This window comes from Lissotriton vulgaris, chromosome 5 (assembly GCF_964263255.1).
Source record: "Lissotriton vulgaris chromosome 5, aLisVul1.2, whole genome shotgun sequence".
Taxonomy (NCBI): Eukaryota; Metazoa; Chordata; class Amphibia; order Caudata; family Salamandridae; genus Lissotriton; species Lissotriton vulgaris.
Genome location: NC_141693.1, coordinates 796,862,221 through 796,874,432, shown reverse-complemented (window position 1 = coordinate 796,874,432; position 12,212 = coordinate 796,862,221). Strand labels below are relative to the sequence as shown.

The 12,212-nt window shown below is 45.1% G+C and overlaps 1 pseudogene; it reads left to right on the top strand.

Annotated features, from left to right (window-relative positions):
- The first annotated feature begins 10,868 nt into the window (after positions 1-10,868).
- LOC147711595 (uncharacterized) lies at positions 10,869-11,971 on the top strand (annotated as a pseudogene).
- The last annotated feature ends 241 nt before the right edge of the window (positions 11,972-12,212 follow it).

The following is a 12,212-nucleotide window of genomic DNA, read 5'->3' as shown; positions in this document are numbered from 1 at the left end:
GAATGGCGATTTTACGATTTTCCAGAAGGCTACATTGTCCTTTTGTGTGCTGCTGTTTAGGAGTTGGGTCCAGAGATTTCTTTGTATCTCTTTTTTTCTCTGCCTGAGTGAGAGCTTGTATGTTTTCCTTAATTGCCCAATCTCTTCTCTGTTTCGATCTTTCTTTGCTAAGGCTTTCTTTAATGCTGAGTAGGTTTTTGTGCACTGAGTGTCAAACTAACCTTTTCTTAGTTTGTTGTTTTGTTTCCTGGGTTTGGTTAGTTCTGTACCGATAGTTTTCACTATCTCATTATAATTGGTCAGAATTTCCATTGGAGTGGCCAAGGGATTTAGACAGGTATCAATATGAGTCATGCATTTTTTGATTATACTTGTGCAGGTTGAGTTTTGGTCGAGGTTACCCCATTTGAGGGTGAAACCGTTCAGTCTGTTCAATGTGAGGTTCTCTTGGTGTAAAAGGCCGATGTAATCCTTTGCTTGCATTTTGTGATTACCAGGCTCTAAGTAGATTAGTCTAAGTGGATGATGGTCACTAAGTACATTGTTATCCACTGCAAAGTGCTTTATACTTGTGGCGCTATTAGTGGAGATTAGGATGTAATCAATTAATGTTTGGGCGCCTCTTCCATGGAACGTTGGTTTAAATTGGATAGTTGGCATCGTTAGCAAGTTTGCAAACCCTATGTCTAACTCAGACATGATGGCCTGTATGATGTTTCCTTCCTCTGTATGGGAAAAATGGGTAACAGGGTTGTCTTGTTCATCTGTGATTCCACATGTTGGGGCGTTGCTTTTGCTGCAGATATTAAGATTGAAATCTCCTCCCCAAATTATGGAGTGGGTGACTTTAGCGTGTTTGTTTTTTAGTTCATTTGTTGCATCACTAATTTCGCTTAGAGCTTTGGTGAATTCCGGCAGGGTCATATTATTGTAGAAGTTTATTATGGTATAAGTGACTTGGTGTGATACCTTTATATCGATGATTTGGTAATTCTGAAGGAGTGCAATTGGCTTTATGTTCTGACAGGGCCAAAGGTTGGAAATGTATGTAATTAGGCCCCCTTTACTTCTCCCAAAGGATGATTTTGTTGCTTGAGAGAAGTAGGTTCTAAATCCCACCAGATGTATTGGGTCGTTCAGCCATGTCTCCTGGAGGCAAACTAAGTCATTTATGTGAACCAGATCTGAAAAGGTTTTTTCAAGGTACTTGGTTGCCAGGCCCGCCACGTTCCAGAATAGGATTTTTCTCTCATTTTCTGCGGTGGAATTGGCAGATTGAGACGGCGGATCCGGTTGTGCCGCTTCTAGGATCAGAGTTGCATGGTCTACGTTCAGAGTTAGCTCGTCTACTGTGTCCGTGAAGGGGTTGCTTTCGTTTTGAGTTGTCATTTCTAAGGTAAGATCGTCTTTTCTGTCTTTTTGAGAGCTGTGGACCATGTCAGACGGCTTATTCTTCAGTTTGTTTGGTGAGAGTGAAAATTGACGTCTAAGAGTGTGCGGAAAAGTTGATGTGACATGCTGTGATAATGGTCAGTCGACCATGTCCAAACAGCTATAATGATTGAAAGTTGGGATTCCGGTCCAGGGTTCTCTGTACTGGTGTTGATACGTCCTCCTACCGTAGTTGTTCCAATCACTTCGTGCTCTGTGGTCATATCCCCATTCTCCCTGCGGCTGGAACCTTTGATGGTTACCCTGCCCTCTATCGCCCTGATTCCAGTTTCTTGGACCTTGGTCAGGTTGACTCCATGACCAGTTTGATGGCCAGCTGGGGTCCTCGAAACGGTTGGTTTGTCGAGGATAGAAGAACGATAATCGTTTAACGTTTATGCCATCGTTCTCTTCTGGGATGTCCCAGGAACAGATGTAGTCCACTGCCCGTGGATTTTCAAAGTTAACTATGATACAGTCACCGTGAATTGATTTTGGCTGATGACCTATCCAGGACACCCTTCTCACTGTGGTGATTCTGGTGATGGTATTTGGGTGATTGGGCCTGTTGATGTTTAGCCAATAGCGTGCTTTGTTTAGTAGAGACCAGGTAGGTTCATCTGTGTCTTTACTTAGTTCTGGGACTCCGGTTAATATAGCAACGAAGGGTGCTGCTTCCGGCGGGAGATTTACTACTTTGGGCCATCTTTTATTTATTCGCTCTGGTTTGGTATTTGTTCTCTGCGGTGGATCTTGTCGGGGAGTATTTGATACAGGTGGGTTAGTAATAGTAGTTGCTGGTAATATCTTTTCCGGAATCTGATTTGAAGGTGGTTGATTTTGTGGGTCTGTAGTGGGTTTTACTTTGTCCTGATTAGGCTTGGGTTTCGAGGGAACAGTTGGTTTGGTTAATGTTCCTTTTCGTTCACTTGTATTTGCGTTTATATTGTTTGTGGACTTTGTAGTAGCAAGATTGTTCGCTCCCTGTTTCTGGTTGTTGGTGAGGTTCATTTTACCAGAATTGATGGTGAGATCTGATAAAGTTGATAGGTCTTTTTTCTTTGGATTGGTAGTTGTATTTACTGTGGCAATCAATATGGCCATTTGTTTTTCTATAATTTCAAGACTTTTTTGAATCGGGTCAAGCTGATGTTTTACAATTTCCGATATTTCTTTTAATAAAAAGGATTCTACCTTTAGATTACTTGTGATTTTTGTTGAGTTTTGAGCCAACTTGTCTTGTCGAGATTGTTTTGAGTTATGTCTGTTCGGGTGATCTTCGATTATAAGTACGTCAGACCTAATATTGTTAGAGTGGGCTGTGTTGAGAGTATTCTGTAGGTTTAAGGCCGTTGAAGATGATTCCGAATCAGGGATTGTGAGAGTTGTACGAGTTGGACTCGTAGGGCGTTTTCCAGGTAGGGTCTGAGTTTTAGGAATAGCTCCTTCCCTGATACCTCTGGTGTCAGATTGTGTTGGTTCAGTTTGTGTTGGTTGTATTGTAGCAAAAATGTCGGGGGTCTGTTCAAGATCCTGAGAAGATTGTGAGTTGGACAATTGCGAGGCTACTGAAAGATCAACTGTGTTTGGTAAAGCGTGTATTTCAGCATTTGTCTCTGAGGTTGTCCTGTTCTGAAAAGCAGCGTTTGGAGTTTGAGCCTGTGCCAGGAGACCCATGGATGAACGTCGTGCTTGATCGAGTTCGTATGAAACACGGCGATCAATCATCAGTACTGTTTGGTCAATGGTTTCATTTACTTTGTGGAGAAACTGATCGATGGGGCCAACTGTGGTCTCCATATTTTTCTTTAAGGTTTTACTTCTTGAACCTCTTGTTGACATAATGTGTTTCTTGACCAAGTGGGATAGAATATCTGGCTTTCCTATGCGTTATGTTTCGTATTTTAGTGTTATGCACTCAGTTGGTATATTTATAACTGTTGCACAAGTAATTACCTTAGCTTAAATGTTAGGGGGGTGCGCCCGGTCTGGTCACCTCCGGTCTGTGACGGGCTAGGACGGGCCCACCCTTGGCCCAGGCTTCGCCCAGCTTCCCGCTCGCGTCCCGCGAGAGGGAACGGTGACGCCCTTTATGCGCCTCCTGGCGCGTCGTGAAGGGGGTGTGTCTGGAGACCTCGAGGGCTGCCGGGAGTTGTAGGCAGCCCCTCGCCTCGCTCCACTCGGCGGCCCCGCTGTCAGGTGGAAGCAGACAGCAGGACGGCGGGAGGGAGGCGGTGGGGGGTCTCAACAGCACAGGGACCCGGTAAAGTGGCAAAATCTTCCTCTCTCGTAGCGTTGCGCAGGTCAGAGTCACTGCGGGGCAAGTGTGGCGAAACAGCGTGACACTACCTCCTGCAACGGGGACGCCCTTTATGCGCCTCCTGGCGCGTCGTGAAGGGGGTGTGTCAGGAGACCTCGAGGGCTGCCGGGAGTTGTAGGCAGCCCCTCGCCTCGCTCCACTCGGCGGCCCCGCTGTCAGGTGGAAGCAGACAGCAGGACGGCGGGAGGGAGGCGGTGGGGGGTCTCAACAGCACAGGGACCCGGTAAAGTGGCAAAATCTTCCTCTCTCGTAGCGTTGCGCAGGTCAGAGTCACTGCGGGGCAAGTGTGGCGAAACAGCGTGACACCTTGCAAGTAACCAGACTTCACCCCTGGCTATGAAGCGGTCGGCGGTCCCTCCCGCCTCTGCCTCTACCTCTGCCACCGAGTATTTTGAAAGCTGGGGGCTAGAGGCTGGGGGCCTCGTTAGCAGCGTGAGGGAAGGAATGATGGGCGAGCTGCTGCTCTCTTCTCACTATTGGACCACGTCCGGCTAAGCCTGCTGGATTCCTACCTGCTGCTGAGTTCTGCGCCGAGATCTTCGCCTGCCTCTGCCGCTACTCCGTGACCCGAACCCGGGCCCGACCAGGTCAGCACACAGTCAGCTCGGCCGGGGAAAGAGGCTTCTGCTCGGTCACGGGACACGTGTCAGGCTCGGGTCAGGCAAGACTTCCGCAGGCTTCAGCTGGGCTAAGGGCTGCAGGGCTGCAGTGTCTGCGGAGCCACGATGGAGGCTTCGGTGTCCCGGTGGCTTCAAGACCAACTTCGGCTTCGGCTTCAGCGGTTTCAATGGTGATCAAACCGGTACCAGTACCGCAGTATCAGCAGCGGCAGCCGCTCGCCGTTCGATGTGTGGAGCTGGCGTACTGACGTTCTGGTGAATACAGCTCTCTGGCGCACCCTACTGGACTCCTTGCATGAAGCAACTGTGGCAGGTCTTGAGAAGTACGGTGAACGGGTTAGGAAGCGCAGAAACACACCTTACAGTGAGGGTCAGAGCAGGGTCATACAATTGTTGCAACTAGCAACTGAACTCTGGAGGGGCCCCAGTCAGGAAGCACTACAGGGAATGGTTACTAATGATGAGTTTGAACTTTTGCACCTGCTGAATGCTTTCACTTTTGCAAAACTCGTTTTTCTGCAGAACAGCATTACAGCAACTGTAATGCCCCAAACAAGCTTACTTGTGAAAGTTGATTTCTAATCCAAAAGTGATCCAAAGAAAGTCAAAAGGCCTCAAATCCCAAAAAGTGCAGGCAAATGTCAACCTGAGGAGTTATTCTGATAAAAATCATCATTTTCAGAAGGTCTATGCTGCTTGCTAGTGGATTTCTTGTGCAGAATTGCAATTTTTGTAATTTCGCGAGTGCGAGATTGTTGCTGCCCGCCGCACCTACATGTTCGCAATTGCAAACTTACACCGCACGCCGCAAAATTGTATCACCAAGAAAAAAAAAATCCGCTGCGTGCGAATTTGCGGATTTTCGGTAAATTCGCGAGCGTTCGCGGATTGCGAATTTACCGAAAATCCGCAAAATCCGCGAGCGGAACGGATTTTCCGACCATGCTTATTCCCCACACTCATAGTGTGCGATTCGTATTACTGTGTTCAATCTTACAATGAATACTTGCAGAACTGGGTACAAAACGGTTTCAAAGATGCAAAAGGTGGCACAATCAAGCATAAGTTGCTTTGGGAACAAGTAGTTCAATTACAGAATGAACTACAAAAGACTCACGTGATCCATACACTGAGTCATCAGCGTGATGGCATACACGTTGCAGGGAATTCATTGGCTGATGAAGCCGCGAAGGCAGCTGTGCAAACGGCTTCGGTAGCTGCAATCACTCGTTCAAAAACAAAAATAGACAGCGAATCAATGCTAGCTGTCAATGCCACAAGTAAAGGTAGCGGTGCAGCTTTACCTCTAAAATATTCACTCGAATATTCATACATAATTGATGCCAACTTCATCCCTTTTGCTCGAATTCCTGGAATGGGGATAGAGTATTTCCAAACAGGAGACGTAGTGGAGCTTGGATACAAGAAGCTCATATGGGAGAGGGTCTGATACATCAAGAGATCTCTAAATCCATTCTAGAAATAAAAGAGGCATACTGGTGGCCAGGGATGAATGCCCACATTCATGAATTTGCTATTAATTGCCATGACTGCAACAGAGGCAGCAGAGAACACCGCCAGATACCTGACTACAGTATAGCTAGCCCAGTACAGACACCATTGTTAGACAGCATTAGGCTTTCACTATGGACGAATGCGGTCCCACAACTACTTGGACAGATTCAATTGGATGTGGCCTCAGCGCTCGGCTGGCGCCCGAACTGTTATATAAGGTTTGTGAGTCTTTATCGGCACATAAGTAGTGGGCACGCTACATTCTGACCAGGGTCCTGCGTTGCATTGTGGTATGCAAGTCCATTCCATCCTGAGGGAAATTCTGTAGTGGAAAGAAAAAACCGGGACATAAAGCAATCTATAACAGCTAGGGTATTAGGCTCGGGTGATGGGTGGGTCAAACATCTAATAAGGGTCTAACGTAGTTTAAATAATCTGCCAAGAAATTCTTTGGGTGGAATCACTCCACATGAAATCCTTTTTGGTACTAGAATGCTTGTCTAGAACCTCGATCGTAACACTTCAGTGGTGGAACAAAAACCCTTTGATATCAAAGACTGTTTGGCTGTTTTGCAGGACTTAAACGAGAAAACGAGAAGTCAAAGCAACACAATACAGAAGCCAATGAACACTGAAGGAAAACCACCCATCCCAGCAAGCCCTGTCTTGATCCCAAAAATTGGGGATCTAGTCAGAGAAAAGATAGCGGATAAGAAGGAATTTGGGCCTTCTTACAGAAAACCAGTACCTGTGCTAGCAATCCATAGATCAAGAACAGTGTTACTGCCGCCCCTTGCTGGAAGAAAAGAGAACAGGTTTGTATCTATCGACCTGGTCAAACCACATCATGAGGCCGATAATAAGTAGTAGGCTCAGAGGACTCCAAAGATGTAGCAGAAGACCAAATCTTACTACTATCCAAGAGGTTCAGACTGAGAGACTGATAACATTTGAAAACTCTGCAAAACAGAACAAAGGACTAAGCAATAAAGCTATGGGACTTTTACCTCATGAGACCCAAATAACAGTTCGTCAAGACACTTCTGTCTACAATGATGTAGCATCTGACTACACTAATATGACAAAGGATCCGGTAGCCCCAGTGATTTCAAGTAATCCTGATGCCATACCTACAATTGACAGAACTGCCTCTGGCTATTTCATTAACTTTTATACGTTTTCTGAGGATCCCAGTGAGCCTGAAACGACGCCAGCAAATAAAACTTTTAAAGATCAGGTAACAGAACTTTTTCAGCAACTTTAAAAAACTTATCTGGTTTCAGCATGGGTTGAATTTTGGATTGTACTAGGCATACTTTTTCTCCAACTTTGGCTAATCCTGATATTAACTTTGGGAATGCTGATAAATGGAAGATATAGTAAAATAGACACAACAAGTAAAAACATCAACTTGCTCCTAAAGCCACACAAATCCTCTCATCATGAACAAAGAGTCTTGACATCAGTGAACATCACAGCCGTTCCTATACCTGGGGGTATAGCATGGGACAGAACTGATTATGACATCTATGGCCCTGCAGAGCTGTTGAAGATTCCACATCAAATCAAGGTTTCCTTGAGTGACTTTGTTTCACCCAGCACGTTTTCTGATGGTTGGAACTTTGAGACTGTTAATAATATGATGTCAGATTTAGAGATGTCTGCTAAATTCACAAAACATGAATACTCAGAAGGTTCATCAGATTATGCACAAATGTATTGTTATAATCATTATGGTCATCATTACTTGCACAAATCTGCAAACCCTAGACATATTTATACTTTCAATCAATGGGAACAATGTCCAACGCCACCAAAGGGTAGCTCAAAAACATTCTATGAAAAGTTTTCCATACTTCTCAGGTTTTAATGTCTCAAATCCGGAAACATTTTACTTTGAAAACTTTAATAAGACAGAAATTAAAAGTATGTTAACCAATACAAAGCAAATTTATTCAGCAGTCTTTTATGCCCAGCTGTCCTCATTAGGTTTCGACTGTTGGAGTCACAACTTAGAAACGAAAACTGTCTGGGGCTCAAGACTGTCAGGTGCAGGGAATAGAAGCTTAATTTCGAGCCTGCATTATCCCTGAACAAATAATGTTTTTAAACAACACTGTTCAACAGACATCCTGCCTTGGCCTTGCCAAGATAAAAGATTTGAACAAACCGTCCATACCTACACCTACACCTGATAGTAAAAACACTTCAGAGGAAGGGGTTGGCGTCAAATTTATTTTTCTAAAATACAGAACTGATCCTGATTGGAAAAAATGGTTAATCTGGCTCATAGACACAAATAACTGTCAAGATTGATTCCTGAACAAGACACAAGGGTTTACAGTAACTAGGCCAGATCCAAGATATGTCCAGAGGCAACATCCAAGGATAGTAACAACATACAGTGAAGGGAAACTGTGCCTAGAGTGGTTACAAAAGTTGACACTTAAAGAGGTTAAACAATTCTTATCTTTACTTAAAGATGGTGTTGATTTAGGGACTTCTAACAAGGTCCGGCAAAACTATGTCATAAACGTTTCATATACGCAGGTATATATGCCATTTATAATGAAGCTTGGAAAGCGACACGGCAGAGACTGCAGAAAGAATACGAGAAATTGGTCATATTGATTTAGAGAAAGCACTCTCTGTAGTTGACAATGGGTTAACAACCCTGTCATCCAGAATTTATTCTTTGGACAGCATAGTATCCTCTGCCCTAGACATAATGGAACAGGACTTGCTCATGCTACAGCATGGACAGTCGCAATTATGTTCTATAATGCTTTTAGGCTGGAAGTTGCAAAATCTTCGGTCTGGATATGTGCCATGGGGTCTAATCAACACCACGTCATTGTTTTCTGTATTTAACCTTACAGATAAACAAATCACTCTGGCACAAAGAGGAGCAGACTATACGGTGCTGAGCATTGAAAAACTGGAAGAATTACCCTTAACTGTTTCAGAAAAACCTCAAACAGAATGGTTATTACACGGGATAATCACCCTGCCTGTCACAATTTTCAATTTTCAATACTGTTTGCAACATATACCAGTTGCCGTGTATAAAAGGTTGGGTAAGGAATACATAAAGTCAACCTGGGAATTACCTTACACACACAGGTGTTGGAGTGGGGGTAAAGAAGTATTTCTTAGTGGTACACAATGTAAAAGCGCACTAAGCGGTACACTTTTATGCCAGGGTATTAATTTACATTGTGCCTGTGAAGGTTCTTTGAACAACTTATCCTGCCACCTGCCCGGTTCTCCAGCAGCAATGATTGATCCAATTTTTAGGCAGCTTTCTAACGGGAGCTATATAATGTTGAATGATCACAGCTGTTGTGGAATGATGCCAGGAATTGCCTATCTCATAACTTTGTCAGCCAAGGTCACTTGTTGTATGCAATTATTGTTTCCAGAAGCTTAGACAGACAGGGAGTCGCCTTTATGGCCTTTACTGAACATGTCTTCTATTCGAATTGATACTTTAAGCAGAATGAAAGCCATTCTTTTACAAAAAACTGTGCCACTGACCTCGTCCAAAGAGACATATGAACTATAAGTTGCAAGGTCCTCTGCAGAGATACATGCCCTTTTATCCACCAACTATCCCGTACATTTTGTAGAAATGTTAGGTCATATCTTAAACATGTCTGATACCATAAGGTACAGGGTTTTAAAATGTATAGGAGGAAACTGAGCGGAACTCGTAATTGCATCTGTTTTTAACAAAATATCTTTTAAATCTTGGAGAATTCACGTCCTCTCACTTGCACCATAAAAATCATCCCAAACGCACTCCGCTGCTTTAGCCGGACTCGGGGAATACTATTTACCCCTGCGCCATCTTTGTTAGCGCTCTAGTGGTTGGCTTGCCTGCAACTGCCGGTCTATTTAGGGAGGGCAGTGCTGGCACGCGTTCATCTTGGAAAGACACAGTCCCTGATTGAAACGCTGTGTGTCTGTGGTGCTCGCACGAGCTCAACTCAATATTTTCACTTATTAATGTTGTATTGCTGCTAAAGTACTACTGTTGCCATAAGGTAGAGGGTTTTAAAATGTATAGGAGGAAACTGAGCGGAACTTTTTATTGCATCTGTTTTTAACAAAATACCTTTTAATTCTTGGAGAATTCACATCCTCTCACTTGTACCATAAAAATCATCCCAAACGCACTCCTCTGCTTTAGCGGGACTCGGGGAATACTATTTACCCCTGCACCATCTTTGTTAGCGCTCTAGTGGTTGGCTTGCCTGCAACTGCCGGTCTATTTAAACAGACCAATGCAGGCACGCAGCAAAGGCGCACAGCAACGCGCCGGAGATGCGTCAGAGTAAAGTCGTCTGCACCCCTCCGCGCGCCGGCCGCGCTTAGCGCTAAGAATGCTGCCGGACTAAGGTATTCCAGGGAGTCTTTACTGAGTATAGGAAAGAGGGTAAGGGGTTGGCCTCAAAAAGACCTGTCACAGACCTCTGTCACCTTGGGGTGCGGCCTGATTAATTGCAGATCCCTGGTCAAACACCACCAGGAGGTGTCAAGCCTGTTAGAAGATATGGATCTGGATGCCCTTTTCATTACAGAGACATGGACTAGTGTGGAGTTGGGCCTTGCTTGCCCGGATGGGTATAAGATGTTTCATAAACCCAGGTCCCAGGGAAGAGGTGGGGGGTTTGGGGTGATCTATAAGGAAAAGTGGGACTTCTCCCCCCTACAGGTCGATGGTGTTGTAGGGATAGAACTACTGGGTTTTTCCCTGCAAGAACCTAAAGGAAGGATGCTGACTGGCATGATCTGCTATAGGCCGCCAGGCCTGGATACGCAATACCAGGCACTGTTTGATACTATCGCTGCCCTTGCCCTGACCCACTCCAGACTGTTGCTCCTGGGGGACTTCAACCTATGGGACAACGGGGCCCTAGGGAATCACTTGATGGATTTACAGTAATATATGTGGGAATTGGGGCCTTGACCAGCTGATAATGAAACCAACTCATTCAGGCGGACATGTATTGGATTTGATATTCGCAAACCAGACTGAGACAAAGGTGATCGATATCTTACCTCAATGCTGGACCGACCATTTCCTGATCCACTTTCAGATTACTGTACCTACTCAGGGGAATGGAAATGCCTGCCCTATAACCTATCGAAAGGGAAGGGACTGGTCCAAACTGTCAAAAGATAAAATAAACCCTATTTTTACCAGTCAGACACTCTTTAACCCAGAGGGCTTGGTGGGCCAGAACTACCATGTCTATTGTAACCATATCGCAGACACCCTTGACAAGTTTGCCCCCTTGAAAAAGATAAGGAACAGAAGGAAACCCTCATCCCCCTGGTTTAGCAAGGAGCTGAAATCCTTGCGTAATCAGTGCAGACAGGCAGAAAGGAAGTGGCGAAGACTCTATTTAGAGTCCGCCAAAAGACTGCTAAAGACAGAGCAGGCTAAATATAAACGGGCCATTGCTAAAACAAAGGCACTTTTTTATGCCACCACCATACTTCAGTCACAAATAGCACTAAAACGCTCTTCAATATCATAAGAGAGCTTTCAAACCCGGCCTGCATGAGCAATAAGGTGGTTGCAGCTCAAACACTTTGCGACAAAATCGCCGTCTTCTTTGAAGAAAAGATTGCTAAAATTGTGGGGGGGATTGCTCAGGGTAAGGCTAGCAGCCAGGATGCATCACCTCAGATGGTCGAGGAGGAAACACTGGTAGTATCATTTATGGAGAGCTTTCCTCCTCTTACAGAGGAGCTCTTCACCAGTTTGGCGCTCAGCATATCTTCAGGGTCCCCTTTAGATCCCCTTCCTCATAGGATCTGGAAGGAGTACGGCCCAGAGCTATTTCCCTGGATGCATTTGATCAGCTGCCAGTCCCTGGAGGAAGGAGTAGTGCCAGAGGTATGGAAACAGGCAGTGGTAACTCCCTTACTTAAGAAGCCCTCGCTGGACCCAACAATTCCGGCCCATTTTAGGCCTATATCTCTTCTGCCCTATCCTATAAAAAGTTTGGAAAAGGCTGTTAGTAGGTCCCTGTCACGCTATCTGGAAGATAACTGCCTATTGGATAAGGATTAGTTTGGATTCCGCCCAGGCCATGGGACAGAAACTGCATTGGCAACCATGCTGGACACCTTGCGAATCCGAGCCGACAACGGTAATTCATAAGTACTAGTGTTGTTGGATATGTCAGCCGCATTCAACACGGTTAGCCATGCAGTCCTGCTAAGTAGATTGGAGAAACTGGGCGTGAAAGGCAAGGCCCTGAAATGGCTACAATCATACCTGGTGGGTAGACAACAGGTAGTAACCTTGGCTC